The 16,039-nt window shown below is 38.4% G+C and overlaps 1 protein-coding gene and 1 long non-coding RNA gene across 4 annotated transcripts in view; both read right to left on the bottom strand.

Moving 5' to 3' along the window:
* Positions 1–16,039, bottom strand: part of NLGN1 (neuroligin 1) — a 288,387-nt gene that overhangs the window by 217,451 nt on the left and 54,897 nt on the right. The gene's annotated exons all lie outside the window — the stretch shown is intronic.
* Positions 6,310–10,896, bottom strand: LOC122185488. Its single transcript, XR_006180883.1, has 3 exons — positions 10,849–10,896; positions 7,040–7,152; positions 6,310–6,505 (listed from the first exon to the last, which is right to left on the bottom strand). It is a non-coding gene; the product is annotated as an uncharacterized LOC122185488 (long non-coding RNA).

Raw genomic sequence — 16,039 nt, 5'->3', positions numbered from 1 at the left:
TGAAGCAATTGTTTCTTTCCTCTGTTTCCATTATATAGGAGAAATATAGATATGGGGAAAAAAAGAAAAGAAAGAAAACCCACCACACAGGCCATCTTTTCTGCTCAGGCTGCACACACCTGGGCTGGAACTCTCAACACCACAGTCTTTTTTTTTCCTCCCCCTCTCACAGAATCGAAGTCGTCACGTGAGGCACATCTCCGCCTATAAATCCATATTAAATACATATATTTATTATCTCTCCACCGCACTGAGGCAAGGCCTCCAAGCAGCAGCGCCAGCTGTAGCTGCGGCTGACAGGGCCGCCGTCGCCATGGCAACCGAGCAGGGCCCGCAGCAGCGCCGCGGCCGCCGCCGACGTGAGGCGGGAAGCAATGAGAGGTTCCCCGCCCCGCTGCCAGCCCGCTGTCACTTGGCCGGAAGAATCCCGCCCTAACAAAAGCGTGGCGCAGAAGGGTAGGGCTCCGTTTATTTTTATCCACCCCCCCGCCCCCCTTTTCTGCCGTTGTTTACAAGAAGTAATTAAAACGTCTTGCTTGGGAAAGACTAAGCAGAAGTCTGCTCACCCTGAAAATTATTGGGCTGTGAAGACTTAAATTTGACAAACTGCTAATTCACACTATTTAACGGCTCTTTATAATCCAAGTAGCAGTGTAAATAAGGGAGATAATAAAACCTGATGAGAGATTGATGTCTGGCTGAAGCAGTAATTCCTTTTCAAAGATATATAATCAACAGAGAAGACACCACAGTTCCATGTATGGGACCAACCCTGCACCCAGCTGAACCAAACACGGTTTTGTTCTAGATAGAACATGCAGAACTTTTGCATAGTGACGTAGAGAGCTCTGTAAACACTCAGGATGCTTCTGAAATAAGTTGTATTGAGAAAATATAATCTAAGTAGGAAAAAATTGAAACAGTTGTTTATCCTGCACAAAGCTGTCACACTGTGTTAGGCAACCAAGAATTGCTGGGGAATGAGAATCAGGAGCTCTGCTAGGAGGGGAGGGGCTGAGGACAGCCCCACCACCAGCACAGCCCACATCCAGCACAGACAGGGCTGGAGCCACCATTCTGTGGCCTGGTGGGGCAGAAAGGCTCCAGCAACACTGAGTCCCTGCACAGTGCCAGAATCAGGGAACACTGTGAAGTTTTAAAACCCATTATAGCAACCAGAGATGTTTTACCTGCAGAAAACGCATCTCCCAGGAGATCATAATCCCCCAGATGACTGACTAGTTGTACTAGTTTGGAGAGTAACAGTCCTTATATAGATCATAAGGACATTAAGAGGTTAAATGAGACACTGATAGTCACATGCCCACCTCATGTTGTGGATATTGCTCTGCAATGAATCCATTTATCAGAGATGTAAATACAAAGTGGTCAGTTGTTTTTAGCACAGTGCCAGAAGCCCATACAAAAATAGGAAAAATGTTTAAAAGTTTGTCTGAGTAGATATTAAACAATTCAGATTAATCAAAATCAGGTGGGAGGATCCATATGACTGGAGGGCTGAAAGTCTCTAAATACACACAATCAAGAACAGCAGCCTGCCTAGCAAGGGCTGGGGAGAGAAAGCGCTATTGCATCAAATTATTTGCACATCAGACATCCAGGCTCTGGAATGCATTAAAGTCCTACCTGACAGCGGCAATCATTAATGTTTGCTGCAGAGCACCACGTTAGATCAAAGAGCAGAATTTAACATGTATGATAAAGAGAAGAAAGATACATTATCCAAGATGACATCAATCTGGAGGACATCTGCTAGTTATCTTATGCTGACATTCCTAAAACATCTTTAGAGAAAGTCCAAATGATCACAGCCTGACTGCTATGTAACCAACAGCACGCTGCCTAAAAAGATGCATCTACTGAAGTAAACAGAATTCTTAATTGTTCCAGAAAATTTTTCACTTAACTCTTACCAGTAATTTAGGAAAAATGTAGTCATATAGCTTGATGCACAATGTTTTGCAGAACTCTGAATAGGAAAAGCACTTGCATATGGGAATCCAAATTGTCTAGTAATCTGGAATAAAAATACATGGGTAGTATATGCAGAAACAATGAACGGACACTATCCTGACCGGAGCCTTCTACATTAGAAAGCTCTAAAAAGGGCATAACCATAATCAACTCAACTTTCCTATATAAGCTAGCATAGCTTCTGTAGTTGTATATCAAATTTCAGGAAGGCACAGCCAACTGTTTTTCTATTCGTATGAAATTAATGATGTTATTTTTCAAGTTCTTGAATAGGTAAGAATGATTTAAGAGATTTGCTTATTAATAAAAAAAGGTTCCAAAAATGAACTATAAAATATCCATATCCCAACTGGGTTCCTTTACCTTCTTGAAACGAAGAGCTTATTTCTAAAAACTGCTGAACTGCTTTTACCAAGGAAAAGAAATTATCCTCAACTCTGAGATACTTCTAAAGAGCAAATATTTTGTCTTTGAAATACACCTCATTGCACCAGATGGTGTGTTTATATGTATTTTTAAATGTTCCTGTGGATGAATACTCCCACATATTCCTTACAATAGCACCTTCATCACTGTTCAAATCATTGAAACATACTTAAGGGCACACAACTGCAGACTTAGTCATACAAAAATGTAGCAAAGGAGGTCTGAGAAACAAGGAATATTATTCTGCTGCATAAAACTGCTATGCTTGTTAACATCCCTAGTGGCAATGCTACTGTTTAGTATTTAATACTTATACAAGATCGAGAAACCATATAACAACCTATATATTTGATATTCTGCGTAAGTTTCAAATTTGCACATTTTTATCCAACAAACTGGAAAGAAACTTTCTAGTTAGTTGAGTTTATATTGTCTAATGCATCCAGTTCTTTAACAAATGGTCCCCAGGCAGGTCATTGCTGTGCTCTGGGCCACCTGTAACTTCACTGCCTCTTACATATGTACTGCTAGATCATTACTCAGATATCACTTGTAACACCAGTGACCTTAGTGGATTTTTACCTAGTTTACAACAGATCGGGAGGAAAGAAAACAAGTATGGCCAAACTTTCAGCTGAATCCAGTGAAGCTCAATTAAGCTACAAGGGACTTCACTAATGTCTCAGCAGATAATATGGTCCCTAATTTGCTGTTACATCTTGACCCACCTCCCTTATCCAGAAAGACTGGTAAATTTAATCTTTTTCTTTTAATTCACCACCACTGTTTTTTCCTCTGAAGTTTCTGTAAATGGAGTACTTTGCTAGGACAGTAATTCTTCCATTACTTAAGCCAACCCCCAATTTTTCCCCCCCCCACCATTAATAGGTCTTTGTGTAAGAGCTATTTTAGGATGAATATTTTTTACCATAAATTAAGCTTTAAAAATTAAAACTAAACCTCAGGCAGCAACCCCCACAGAAACCTAAAATAATGACCTAAGCTACAGTCAATACTGTCTTCTTTCATAGTTAGTTCAGCTGTCAGCATGAAATAATCATTCAGTTGAACACGACTGTTGTCACATCACATGAGACAAAATTGCCCTACAAAACAGAAGAAAATTCTTCTGTGCCTGGAATGCCAGACTGCAGTCCTTAGCAGTATTATTCAGGACACATAGGAAATGACCATCAAAGAAACACATTCATTGCTTTCAGTACCGCTTACCAGTACTTTATCGTTTAAGCAGATTATTCATCTCACAGCTTAATACCTTCTAGTCTGTCTCCCAAATACAGATAAATGCATGAAATCCACAGAGAGAACTGAGTGCCTAAGCTCTAGTATGTGCAAGTCCACATACTTCTGCGATGTCCACTAGAAGTGGATCAAAAATAGCCATAAAGGAAAAATAAGTCCTGGATTTTTGGTTCTGTGGATACACTGTTGAGGACGATAGAGAAACAAGATTGACAGGTAGTTGCTTCTAGCTTTTCAGATTCTCACCTTGACTGTTGCTAGAGTTAATTTAGTTAGAATTAACTGAAAAATAGGGGTTATTGATATAAACTGTCATACTTGAATTCTTACTCATTTTCTTTCATTTGTAAAAACACAATTTTACAAACCTGCACTAAATAATGAATTAAGAACAGAAAAAAAATAAAGGCATCATTATGCATTTTTCTTTTCAGTAACTTCTTGAACCAAAGGACCAGGTAAATCCCTAATTTAATCTCTCCTTGTCAGGTTTGTGCTGCAACAGCAGCGCTCCTTCAAGACTCTCAAAGTTTTTCATTTAACTACCAAAGGATACGGAAAAGCACCACATAACAGAACACAGAACAACCAAAAGAGCTTTGATGTTGTTATTGCTTTAAGAAGGCTACCAAGTAATAAGACTGGTAAAATCATGCAAGGCACATGGCATTCTCCCACAGACACACAATATCTTGAGATTTGATGCATTGCACAGTAGAATAGAAAATGAGAAAAATCTTTCATAAGGTTTCTTTGTGAAAGCGTTCCTAGAGATGGTAACTGTTCCACAGAGAAGTTGGGAGTGGATAATTTTTCATATATATATGTAGCATCGGTATTAAAATGGAAATTAAGTTCATAAAAGGCATATAAAACATCCCAAACCCTATGATTTGGACTGTTTAGTTCCCTCCAAAGTCCCAGTCCCCAGCCCCTAAAGGAGCAGTCCCTGTTTGTGCAGACAAGGATCTGCATGATTTCAGCCTTCACTGCCACTTCTTGTTTCTGCTTTTCCATCCATGCACTAGCATTACATGGTAGCATTCATACTGAAACATTTCAGGTGGATGTTCAATATACAAAACTCTCTCATCTGAACAGAAACACTGAGCTATGATGGCAACTTGGAATTTCTATTCAGTTTGTTTTTTGACAGTGATAGAATATATCTCAGTTTGGTTTGTCTTTTTCCATTTCCTGAGGATCAGCAAGACACATCTTCCTGCTTAATAGAAAACCGTTCTATTAACAGCGGTGCTGAAAGTCTGAAGAAAGCCACATAAAACTAAAGACTATGAAACTTTATTGAAGGCTCAGTAAGCATCTTTTCTGTGTGTAAGCTCAAGGGATCCCACAGAAATGAAGGAAAAAAAAAAAAACAAAAAACAAAAAACCCACCACCAAACACCACAACTTCCTTAAGTACTCGACCCCTTCCCTGAAGCCATGGGCATTAGATGTAAACCAGTATAGTGATCAAGGAAAAGTCAAGTATTGCAAAATTTGATGGCAAGTTAGAAACAAGCCAGGGATGTTCTGACATGATCATCAACACAGCAGGAAAGCTTACAATATCTTTTGGAAGGGAAGAGTACAGTAAGAAGTAAGGAAGAAGAAGAGGAAAAAGAGGAGTAACAGCAAAGGAAGTCACAGCTCTGGCGAAGAAAATATCAAACTGTTATCTAACAGGCAAGCATTCAACCCAAGCAAGCTAAACAAACTCTTTAAACTGAATTTACATCCCTGCTACAGTAGTTACTCAAAAGATCTTGTTTCTCATAAGAAGGAAGTTCATGTTAATATAATTCCAATACGTCCATATATATTCAACACTAACAATATGATTCACAGTCCCTGAAAAGTCACTAACAAGAGCTGGAAACCTCCCACATGCAGAACAGGACCCAGGTAATTATTATTAGCAATAAATATTGAAAAAACTATGAATTACATTGCTATTACGGAGGAAGACAGAAAATATGGCAGGCTGCAGGGGCAATATTAATGCAAATAAAGACACTGGACAAATTGGAAAGATGAGCAAATAGAATCAATTCATAAGAAGACAGATGATAGCACATATAACTGGATATCTGATACATTATTCCTGGAAATCAATAGATGTTGTGAGCATGATATTAATTCAGTACTAGATGCTACAAGTAGCAAGACAAAAAGACACTAAGAGGAGAATTTGTTTTCATTTATACTGCAGTTTGTGAAAGAGAAGCTTACACTTCACAAGACTGAATGCCTAGTCCACTTGATCCCAAGGAAGAACACGAAGAAAGCAAAGTATTCACATTCTGCATAAAAGTCTGAAGTTGACAGGTAATGATTCATTATTCAAACCAACTTGTTCATTTCTAAGCATTAGAAATTAAAATTGTTTCTCAGGGTTGTCATTAACCTCAAATTATTATCATGCATGTGCATATAAGAAAGTGAATTTCTATGTAGAAAGACACAAAGCAATAGTTAGGACAAGACCATTTTGATTGAACAGGATGCATTCTAACAGAAAAATACATTAAAGGGCTGGGAAACAAAAAATCAGTTCTTTTGATGTAATGCAGTCAACTATTTTACTTGCTTTCCAATATCTCAAAAAGAATAAGGCATAGAGCTGATGCAGGTAGAAAATATGCTGTTGTATTTAACAGAAATTAAAACATTCGCTCAATTTTAATTAGCCCAGTAATTTCTGTGCAATCTGCTTCGCCCATGTGTGCATTAAGAAAAGAATTTTATATTAATATACATCTGTCATAAACAGTTCAAGTTTAAATTGTAGAATAGATTTGCATCCTTTTCAGCTCTCCTGTAAAAAACAGACGAAAAAGGGAATTATTGATGCATTCAAACAGCGTACGTCTTGCTTTATAATACAGTCTGTTGTTGTGGTTGTTTTTTTTTTTTTTTTTCCCCTTAACACCTACCCAGCTTATGTTCCAAGCTAATACAGTCTAAAGAATAGATACGGTCCCAGGGTATGTACTTCCAAAGAAAAACTTGTAGGAAGCTCCTTGCACATTAGCATTCTGTTATTTCAGAACCTGGTAGACAAGTTTCAGCTTCTTCAGACACTTTAGCCAGCTGAAATGATTATTGTTGTTTGTGGAGTTCATATCCTAAGGTCTGATATAGCTACTTTACCCATTAATGTAAATTCCTCTTTCCCAACAGACTTTCATAAACAAGACAGGAGCTATTAAGCCAGAATAGAGCACATTTTCTTCTGGAAACAAGAACACCTGTTTGACTGCCCATATCCATGATGAACACACAAATGGAAACCAAGAAGGACCAGAGTGATGGCATGCTTGCTGATGAACCTTTATATTAAGAAAGTTACCTTGTAGGAGTATGCTTCATTTGTAGATAACAGTGAGTTTTTAATCCACTCACAAGCCCTGTTCCTTTAAACAATAGATAATCACAAAACATCTGTAAGATCCAAAGGAGAACCTGAACAGCGAAGAAAAGAAGCAACGGCTGTGATTTAACATTTGGAAACAGTATGGCATAAATCACTGTGCAGTACAAGTATTGCATTGCCTCAATATCAGCCACAAGAAATCTTAACTCATGCCTTCAATTCTGTTGAAGAGAACTAGCCCTTAGGTACTGCATATCAGAAGGGGATGGAAGGAAGGAAGGGAAAAATGGCTAGGTGATCAACTTTGGTTAAGTATTGGTTGTGTCTAAACCAAGTATTTTCTGCTGCACTCTTCAGGGAGAACTGGGAGACTGACTTGCCCGAGTTCAACTCCTGCAAGTATAAGCCATTATAAATGAGCTGCTTTTTTCCCAAGTAAATGGGAGTTATTTGTAAGTGCATATTCCCAATCATTTTATAGAAAATATCTATTTTAAAAATGCCTGTTTTTCATACATTAAAAAAAAAAAAAAAAACACTACTAGTTTCCTTCACGCATTTAGGAACTGCTTTCCTATAGAAAGAAGCTAAGAGGAATAAGTGAACCATGCAATAAATCTTATTTCCTGTCCTTCTTTATTGTACATTAATCACTATCCTTTTAAAAACTTTTCTTGTGCCTTTAAGGCAATACAAATGCAATAAAACTGTTTTTATGCAACATATGCAGTACTACTATTTTTCTTTAAATCGCACAAAAGTGTTCTGACTGCAGAACACCCTGCCCATTTTTCAGTAAATAGAAGTTACTGACATTTTCAGAATAACGCCAATGCTTTGACTGCAGAGTAGTGCTGCTTCTAAATTGATCAGAAAGCAAGCAGTGGAGTGTAATCACAGCAATGTAATAGGGATGGACAGAGCCTGTATGAAAATTTAAAAAAACATTTTGGATGTATTTATGTAAATGGTGCTCAAACAGAGGCCGTCTCTGATGAGGATAAATATCTGCAAGTGTATTATTGCTAAGATGTGTATTTGACTAAAGCCAAGTTCTAGAACACAAGAACTACTAGAAGCTTTTGTGTTATTAGATTTGCTCACAAAGCTGGTATGTTATATTGTTCAAGTTCACTACTTCACTTTTCAGGAGCTGCCCTACAGACGATAAAGATGTTCAGAAAGGAAAAGGCTACACATATAGCACGAGGTTATTCACAGAAAGGGCATCTCTCCCCGGTGGAATTATATCTTAAGCTCAAGGAAGCAAAAGTGAATGAGCAGCATATGTCACAATTAGTCTTAAAATTTCTGCAGCATAAATACAGGTGTACTGCAGGGAGCCTGTCCTGTCTGTGTGCCAGCACACAGAGCGTAAGTACACTCTCATAGTTCAATACTTTTATCTCTTCTCATTGTGTGATGCTTCTTGGCAACTCTACAGTTCAGTGCATTTCACACACTGCAGAACATCAGAATTGAGGAAAAAAGTCACATCACACAAAAGAAAAGTCAGATGGTAGTTTTACCAACTAAGGGCAAGAAGAGAGAATAAAAAATAGGAGTATAAAAATAAGGCTGGCAAAAATCACAGGTAAGGAAGAAATGAGGAAAATAAAGGTAGAACTAAACACAAAGAGGCAATGAAGAGAATAAAAGCCTATCTGTCTAAGAGTACAAGAAACAAGAGTTTTTGAGTGGAGAAGCAAAAGGTGAAAGCAAACAACGTGCAGCTCTTCAAACAAAGATGAGTGCAGGTAGGAGCAAGAAGGAACAACAAATCTAGCTGGAAAGGATCCCGTGACATTTCTTTGCAAACCAGGAAGTGATGAAATAGAACACCTCACACCAACCACAGCAAAAATCAGTACCTTCTCTTTCTTCCTCCAAAAAAACCTCTTCAAAAGAAAGACTTTCCTAAGCATTGCTTTTGGTACCTTGCAGAACAGTATCACCTAGCCCTAGTGTTCTAGTCAGGTGGTTGAGTACCACAACAGAAGACAACCAACAGCCACTACACCCCAGCTCTAGCTGGTTGCTCCAAAAAAGCTAATACTACCAGCTTTTTTCCTTAGCAGAGTGGTAGACAAGTTTCCTAAAGCTTCTCCCTCACTGCCCGGGTACAATTCCACACTTGTCCCACCTGGGCTCTGGCATCATGCTTTTACAGTGTTCTTACACGTAAACACAGGAGATCCTTTATAATACTGGGAACATAGCTTAAAGCATTTCACCGAACATACTTGACACCTACTTGGCAGCTAACCCTTTTCTTCACTCTGAACATAATTTATGAGTAATTCTCCAAAGCTGCATGCAAGATACATTTCTGAGAAACACTCCTAAAGAGACTAGTCAAGGCCTATATTTTTCTAATGCCGTTCTTCATCTCTTAACAGCTTCCTGTAGGTTCAAGGTAGAAGAGCTCTTATACTACTAACTGCTGGTTCACAAGTTTGTTCCCAATCGATTGCATTCCCCAGTATTACTGCTTCACAGAAGTGATTATCCTGTCTCTTGCAAAGACCGTATATTTTGTCTGGGAGATTATTCATTTCTTATCAGTTCCACATAGAGTGCACTTTTATCAGTCACCTTGTACTGGGATAAAAAATATCTCGTTGGCAGTTGGTCTGGTGAAAGAATTAGAAGAACCACCTCAAAGTGGCAGGTTACTCTGAAGTTTGATCAACTAACACAAATAATACAGACCTAGCTGACTATTTCTGCAAGCTTGTCGCTCCATGAAGCATATGAATCAAAAGATACAATTCCTCTGAGAAAGGATGCAGGTAAGAGAATAGTGGAGATTAAAAAATTGTGCCTTTCACTGCTGGAAAAAGACTTTCATTACTTCTTTGTTGCCAGGGATATTTTACAGTTTTCTAGAAATCATTTGTGGCTCCATACAAGAGAAAAATTAACACTTCAGATTAGATTATGTCAAACTCAGCTAATGCATGAGAGTATCTGGTAACTGTAAGCATCACCATGACATCACAAAATAAAATTACACTGCTTAAGTTTACTCCTGTCAGTGTAGGGCTTGTTTAATGTACAGTCTACAATAATGCAGTGAGGAGTTGAAACTGAAAGAGGTTAAAGTCATCTACTCATCAGGAGTCACTTAATAAAGAGTTGCAATAGTGGCTGGAGGGAAATTCAAATACAAGCAATGAATTCAGGCTCTGTGATCAAACTGCAGTTTCATTAATGAATGTTTGTTAAAATAAACTGCTGGACTATAGACTCTCTCATTTATTGCCTTCACTGTGTTCTGGTTGCTATGATATCCTTCTAGAGATACATGGCAATTATTCATTTGGGAGTTGCAGGCAGGCAGAGGACAGAACAAGCAAAAGTTCCTAATTAAAATGGATGATTAACAAATAACCCAAATTTAATTATTCTTGAGCCCTTATTGTGAGGCACTCAGAAAACCTTTGCACCCATCAACAATGAAATTCTTAGTCTTCTGTATTACCACAATAATTTTTCTGTTCTCTGATTAGACAAAGCTGAGTATTTCCAGCAGATGCAGTCTGGGCAGCATTAAATAAAGTGGAGGTGGAGTCCCATTTTGCACAGATGGGCTCAGAAGCAATGAAGAGCTCAGGGCCCCCTAACATCCTTGTATTTTAGAGTACTACAGCACAGGCATCCCTAAACATTTATGAACATTAATTTCTCCTTTTCCCTCTCTCTTTTCAACATAATCCCTATCCCCATTACACATTATTCCAAGCCAATCTGCCCAGAGCTTCCCAAGCCCTCCACACACCTACCAGCCTGTTCAGAAGCAGGATGCTCTCAACCACCCACCACCAGCCAAACCCTGGAGAGTTACATGATGCCCTGCTCCCAGCACCACTTAATACTGCCAGGAACAGGTAGGTGCAAACCAGGCTGCCAGGTGCAAGTGAATGTGTTTGTGCACTAACTCCTAAGCAGCTACACCTGCATTGATGAGCACCTGACAGCACAGGCAGAAGGTAACAGCGATGTGCAGGTGGAAGTCACAGTGATGTTTAGATATTAAGAAGTTTATTCCTGGTGATGATGTAAGAAGAGAATACAATTTGCTTCAAATCTCTTATTAACTTTAGATGGGAAAAAAATATATCTTTTTTACTTGTAAACAGAGCACTGGAAATCACTGAAAAATAAAACCTCATGGAGGCTGGAAATTAAATATTCTGAAATACAGATGCTGAGTCATAGCACAGATAACCTAAGGTTTTTAGATAGTCACTGCAGCACTTGGAGAAGAGCATTGCTATACCACCCAAACATACAGCTTCAGCCATTTGTTGGGCACTCTCTTCCTGTTTCTAAACCAAATACAGATTTTTCACTAACAGTTGAAAACGACTTGCATTTGACCATATGCCATATCAAGGCACTCATAAAAACAAATCTAGCACTTTTCAGATGTGAGATCTAGACAAAGAGAAATGTCTGTGTTTGTACTGGGACACTGCACTATGTGCGTATATATATATATACACACATATATGCAAGGTGCCATAAAAGTGAAAAAGGGTCACTGTTCTCTTTCTCTGGACGTAACATTATTGCTGCTGTTGTTGGGACTTTGTGGGGATAGAAGTCAAAAAAGGTCTGCAAGGAAAGTTTTATTAGAACAGGGAATATGATTAGGAGGAAAAAAAAGAAAGAAAAAAGAAGATCTTTAGTATTGGTATAGGAGAAGTTCCTTTCAAACTAAACATGGCTGAGAAAAATTGTTCATATTCAACTAAGTCATCTCTTGAGAAGAGATGTCAGGTATTCACTGAAGGGCCTAAATCAAGATGATCTGGACTTCTGTGAATGGCACAACAAACAGTCAGGAAATTGTTGCCTCTGGAATACAAGAAATTAAAGAAAGCAGAATTATAATGTGTAATAGAAGCACTGTTGATTTCCTTGTTTTAATATCCAATAGGTGTGAATTATTCTCCTAGCATAGGCGCTAGAAGGTATTTTGTACATCTTCCCTAAGGATTTGTAAGGGAAAATGGAAAGGGAGTGGTTGTCCTGGGAGAAATATCGTTTCGGTTTTTTTTTCTTTTTTTCTCAGCAATTGGCTGGGCGAATACATTTGAATGCACAGGGGTTGTTTATTTTCATTCTCAGTTTCCCTGAGGACATCTGGTTGCACTGGATGAAATATGATGCAGTCTGAGATAGACAGAGAGAGCAAGAGAGAACCCATGAATTTTGATGGTTGTGTTGTAAGAACTATTTATTAGAAGTGGTTATGGAAACATTTTTGCAAATTTTACACTTGTTGCTCCAGCATGAGCTGCCTTCTGGTAGGTGTTTGTAACTCAAGGAGTTTGCTTCTAATGACAGGTTTAGCAAGTCTGCAATGCCTTTGAATTCTAGGAAGAGAAATTCTGGGAAAATATCACTCAACGTACAGTAATTCTCACAGAGGATGTTCTGGAAGAGTGTTCTTGGGTAAAAAGCCTTTTTGATTGAACACTGAGAACGTGACTTTGTTCACAGCAATTGCGGCAGTGCCAGCAGCAGGGCTATACGTTAGTTAGTGATCCTGCATCCTCAGAAGAGCAACCATCCCCAGACCACATCAAGAGCCCGTGCTTTTGGTATGAAGGTGAGTCGTAATCTTTTCCCCACATTCATTTTTCTGCAGGCAGCTGGAATTTTGCATCACACTGTATAATGTTCTGATCACCGAGATTGTTGCTTCTGTGAATACTGACATTCAGTCTTCCTAAATTCTATAAGTATGTCAATAACCTGTGGAACTCTCTAGAAAATCAAATACAATAGACCATCCTATGGACATGGAATAACTATTTGAACCACAACATTGTCGTATTCTCAGAGCGTAGCAGGTTATTCAGTACTCTTGATAACTGAAGATTCCCATGAAAATAATTCCAGTTAGCAAACACTGGCTTCTGGATTCTCAGTGCATTCAGACAGATGATAGCCACAGTAGTGATGCTTCTCACACCAAGACCTCAGATTTGCTCTTATCCATACATGTGCTCATCTACCCTTTGAATAACTCAGTGGGATACTGCAGAAGCACAGTGCGTGGATCTGTGGGACTCAAACCCCTCAAGAGAAAACACCTGAGTGACTGTAAGACAAAGGACAGACATAGACAATAGCAGAAAATCTTGTCCACCATCAGCCCCGTTGATGGAGGAACAATAAGAAAGGGGATTGAGGTTCTCATTCCAATGGACAACAATGAAATCTGAATCTTGCTATTGAATGCAGTGATGATAATTGAAGTTTCACTGCTGATTTTAATGGAGCTGGCATTTCACAAAAGGAATATGGATTCATTCCCCATACTATTCATAAGAAAAGAAAAAAAAACACCTACTTTATTCAGCGTGACACTGATGTGAGAAATGATATAAGAAAACAATGACACTGAATAACAGTGAAATGATGTATATTGCTTTAGTTATATCTACACATTATAATGTGTTTTATAACAATTTGTTAGAGCAGCATCTGTTATGAATTTACTGAAACAGTTTGAATATGCTTTTCAGTGAGCTGAAGAAACAGACTCCACCTATTAATCACTAAATACGTATTTATGAATAATTTATAAATGGTACCTTTATTCAAAGTGCTGCCAATTAACTAAACAGACACTGCATTCATAATTATATCCGTCATCTCTAAACTTTCAACCTTTATCAAGATTTCAAACACACAGGCAGAGAAAATGAATGAAAAGAGATTTCTTAGCATAGCAGCTTCACTGACGTTGACATCCTCTGGCATCCCTGACATTCCTCCGAAAAAGCAATTCTAAACTCTTTAATGTAAAATATATATATTTCTATTTCACACCCCACAGCTTTTTAAAGACAATCATAACTGCACACTGTAAATACAGTAAAATAAAAATAGGTACTGAGTGTCTACAAAAGAAGTCAGGCTAACAGTAATCCTACAGAAAAAGAGCTCTGTCCCGTAGCTTGGTGTTTCTACAGATTTCTTCTTCTGCAAGTCAGGTGGAAAGCTGTAATTTTTTTCCTGAGGCCTTGCCCTCTTCCTGTCTTCCAACAGCATAACAAACTGTGCAATTACATGCTCTGCACTGTCTTCCAGTCCCACTCACCATAGTGAGATGTTTACTTCAAAACCCATGTAGAAACATTTGTACAGCGAGACAAAAATGCAGGAAGCCTGTCCTGCCTAGTTGTCTTTTTTTTTTTTTTTTTTTAATTAAAAAGATAAATAATTGCAAGCAGCCACATTAATTCCAGAATAAAACTGCAACTGTAAATCACAAAAGGGTCACATTTAATGGTGGCATAAACAGAAGTCAAAATCATCTGCATACATTTTTAATGTAAATTGGTGTTATTTGCATGTCCAGAAAGAAGGAAGGATGGTAGCAAATAAAAAGGGCAATCAGCTGTCTTGCCTTAAAGCCTCGTGTTGGTTTCCTTTCCCTTCTGCAGAAGAGCCCTCTGGCCTCTCAGCATGGCGGCTGAGCTAACACCGACTGCCTGATGCGCGAGCTGCAGCTGTGATATTTAGCTAATTGAAAAGCATCCTCTGAAGTGCATTAGTAAATTGTGGCAAGATTGGGCTGCAACAAGGTTTCATTCCCACAACCCCTGAATTTAGCCCCAAATATTTTCAGTTTTGTATTGGCCACATCGGTTTGGCAACACTGCAAATCTGAAATTTATTTTATCCTCCAGATTTTGTCCTTTGTTTCTTTGGCTGACTGTAGAACTTCTGTTCCAAAATATTCACCAAACACATGCAGATCAATAGCATTCATTTTGAAAACATCCTTGTTGCAATCTTTTGTCTATTTTTTCAACTTCTATTAATGTACAGGGAAGGTTGTTGTCATGTGTTCATATTCCCATATAATGTCATAGTGCAGTGTTACAGTTTTATGTACCACGCTGTATTTGTGAGCATGTGTGTCAGACTCATATATATGAATTCATATCCAAAACAAAAGGAAATGTTCACAACATGTACATACTTAGTGAAAGACAGTGGCTAGCCCTGGGGATAAGGGGAATGCAACTGTGGCACGTATTATTGTTCTCACAGTATGGAACAATTGAAAAAAAAGACAGCAGAGAGCCAACAGCAAAAGCACCCAAAGGAACAACAAATTCCTGAGAACATGAAGAGAAGCCAAAACAGAAGATGCATCTGCCTCATCTTATAATACAACCATCACCATATCTTTAGAGGAAAGATATAAATGAAAAGTCAGTGAACTTGTAGATTGGTAATTGAAAATCTCTGTAGCTGTCCCAGTTACCAGGGTGTTTTTCATCTATTTCTACTAAAATACATTGTTTTTTCAAACCAAGGCAAAATTGTAAAAAAACTGCTAGGGAGTTGATGAAGATAATATTTTTAAGTATGTAATAAGGAACATCTCTGATTTTATGTCTTATAACACCACTTGGACTGCTTCAATTAAATTTCCTGTGGTGCCTCCAAACTACAGAGGTAATGTATTTTAATGGGGACTTCAGCTTCTGATGTAGCACCCGATACAGGGACTCAGTGCAGCCATCAGGGTTTTGTCTGGCAGGAAGAACGATCCCTCACAGGCACTGCCAAGCTTACCACTGAACGTCACCATCAGTGGAGCCCATTACTGTATCATGGGAATCATGATAATCATTGGCTTGATAATGGATGAAAAATATTTTCGAGTGCCTGCTTCGTAACTTAGAATTTTAAAAGAATTTAAATCATTTTCTACGTAGACACAAGCAGTAAGAGGAAATCTTCCAAGAAAACAGTTTAAAAATCCTTCCTCTGATTCATTTGTACTTTAAATAGCTGAAATTAACAGATGCTGGGACTCCGAGCATTTTTCCCGTAGATTTTTAGTCATGCAACAGAGGCAAGCCAAACAAGTGAACTAGGTTGAACCTTCACCAAACTAAAGTTAGTAACAGGCTGGAGGCTACAATCATGTCCGCTGTC

Source organism: Lagopus leucura, unplaced genomic scaffold (assembly GCF_019238085.1).
Source record: "Lagopus leucura isolate 7727_CA_CO unplaced genomic scaffold, USGS_WTPT01 Super-Scaffold_100029, whole genome shotgun sequence".
NCBI lineage: Eukaryota > Metazoa > Chordata > Aves > Galliformes > Phasianidae > Lagopus > Lagopus leucura.
The sequence above is the reverse complement of the archived record's forward strand: the minus strand, read 5'-3'. Positions and strand labels throughout refer to the sequence as shown.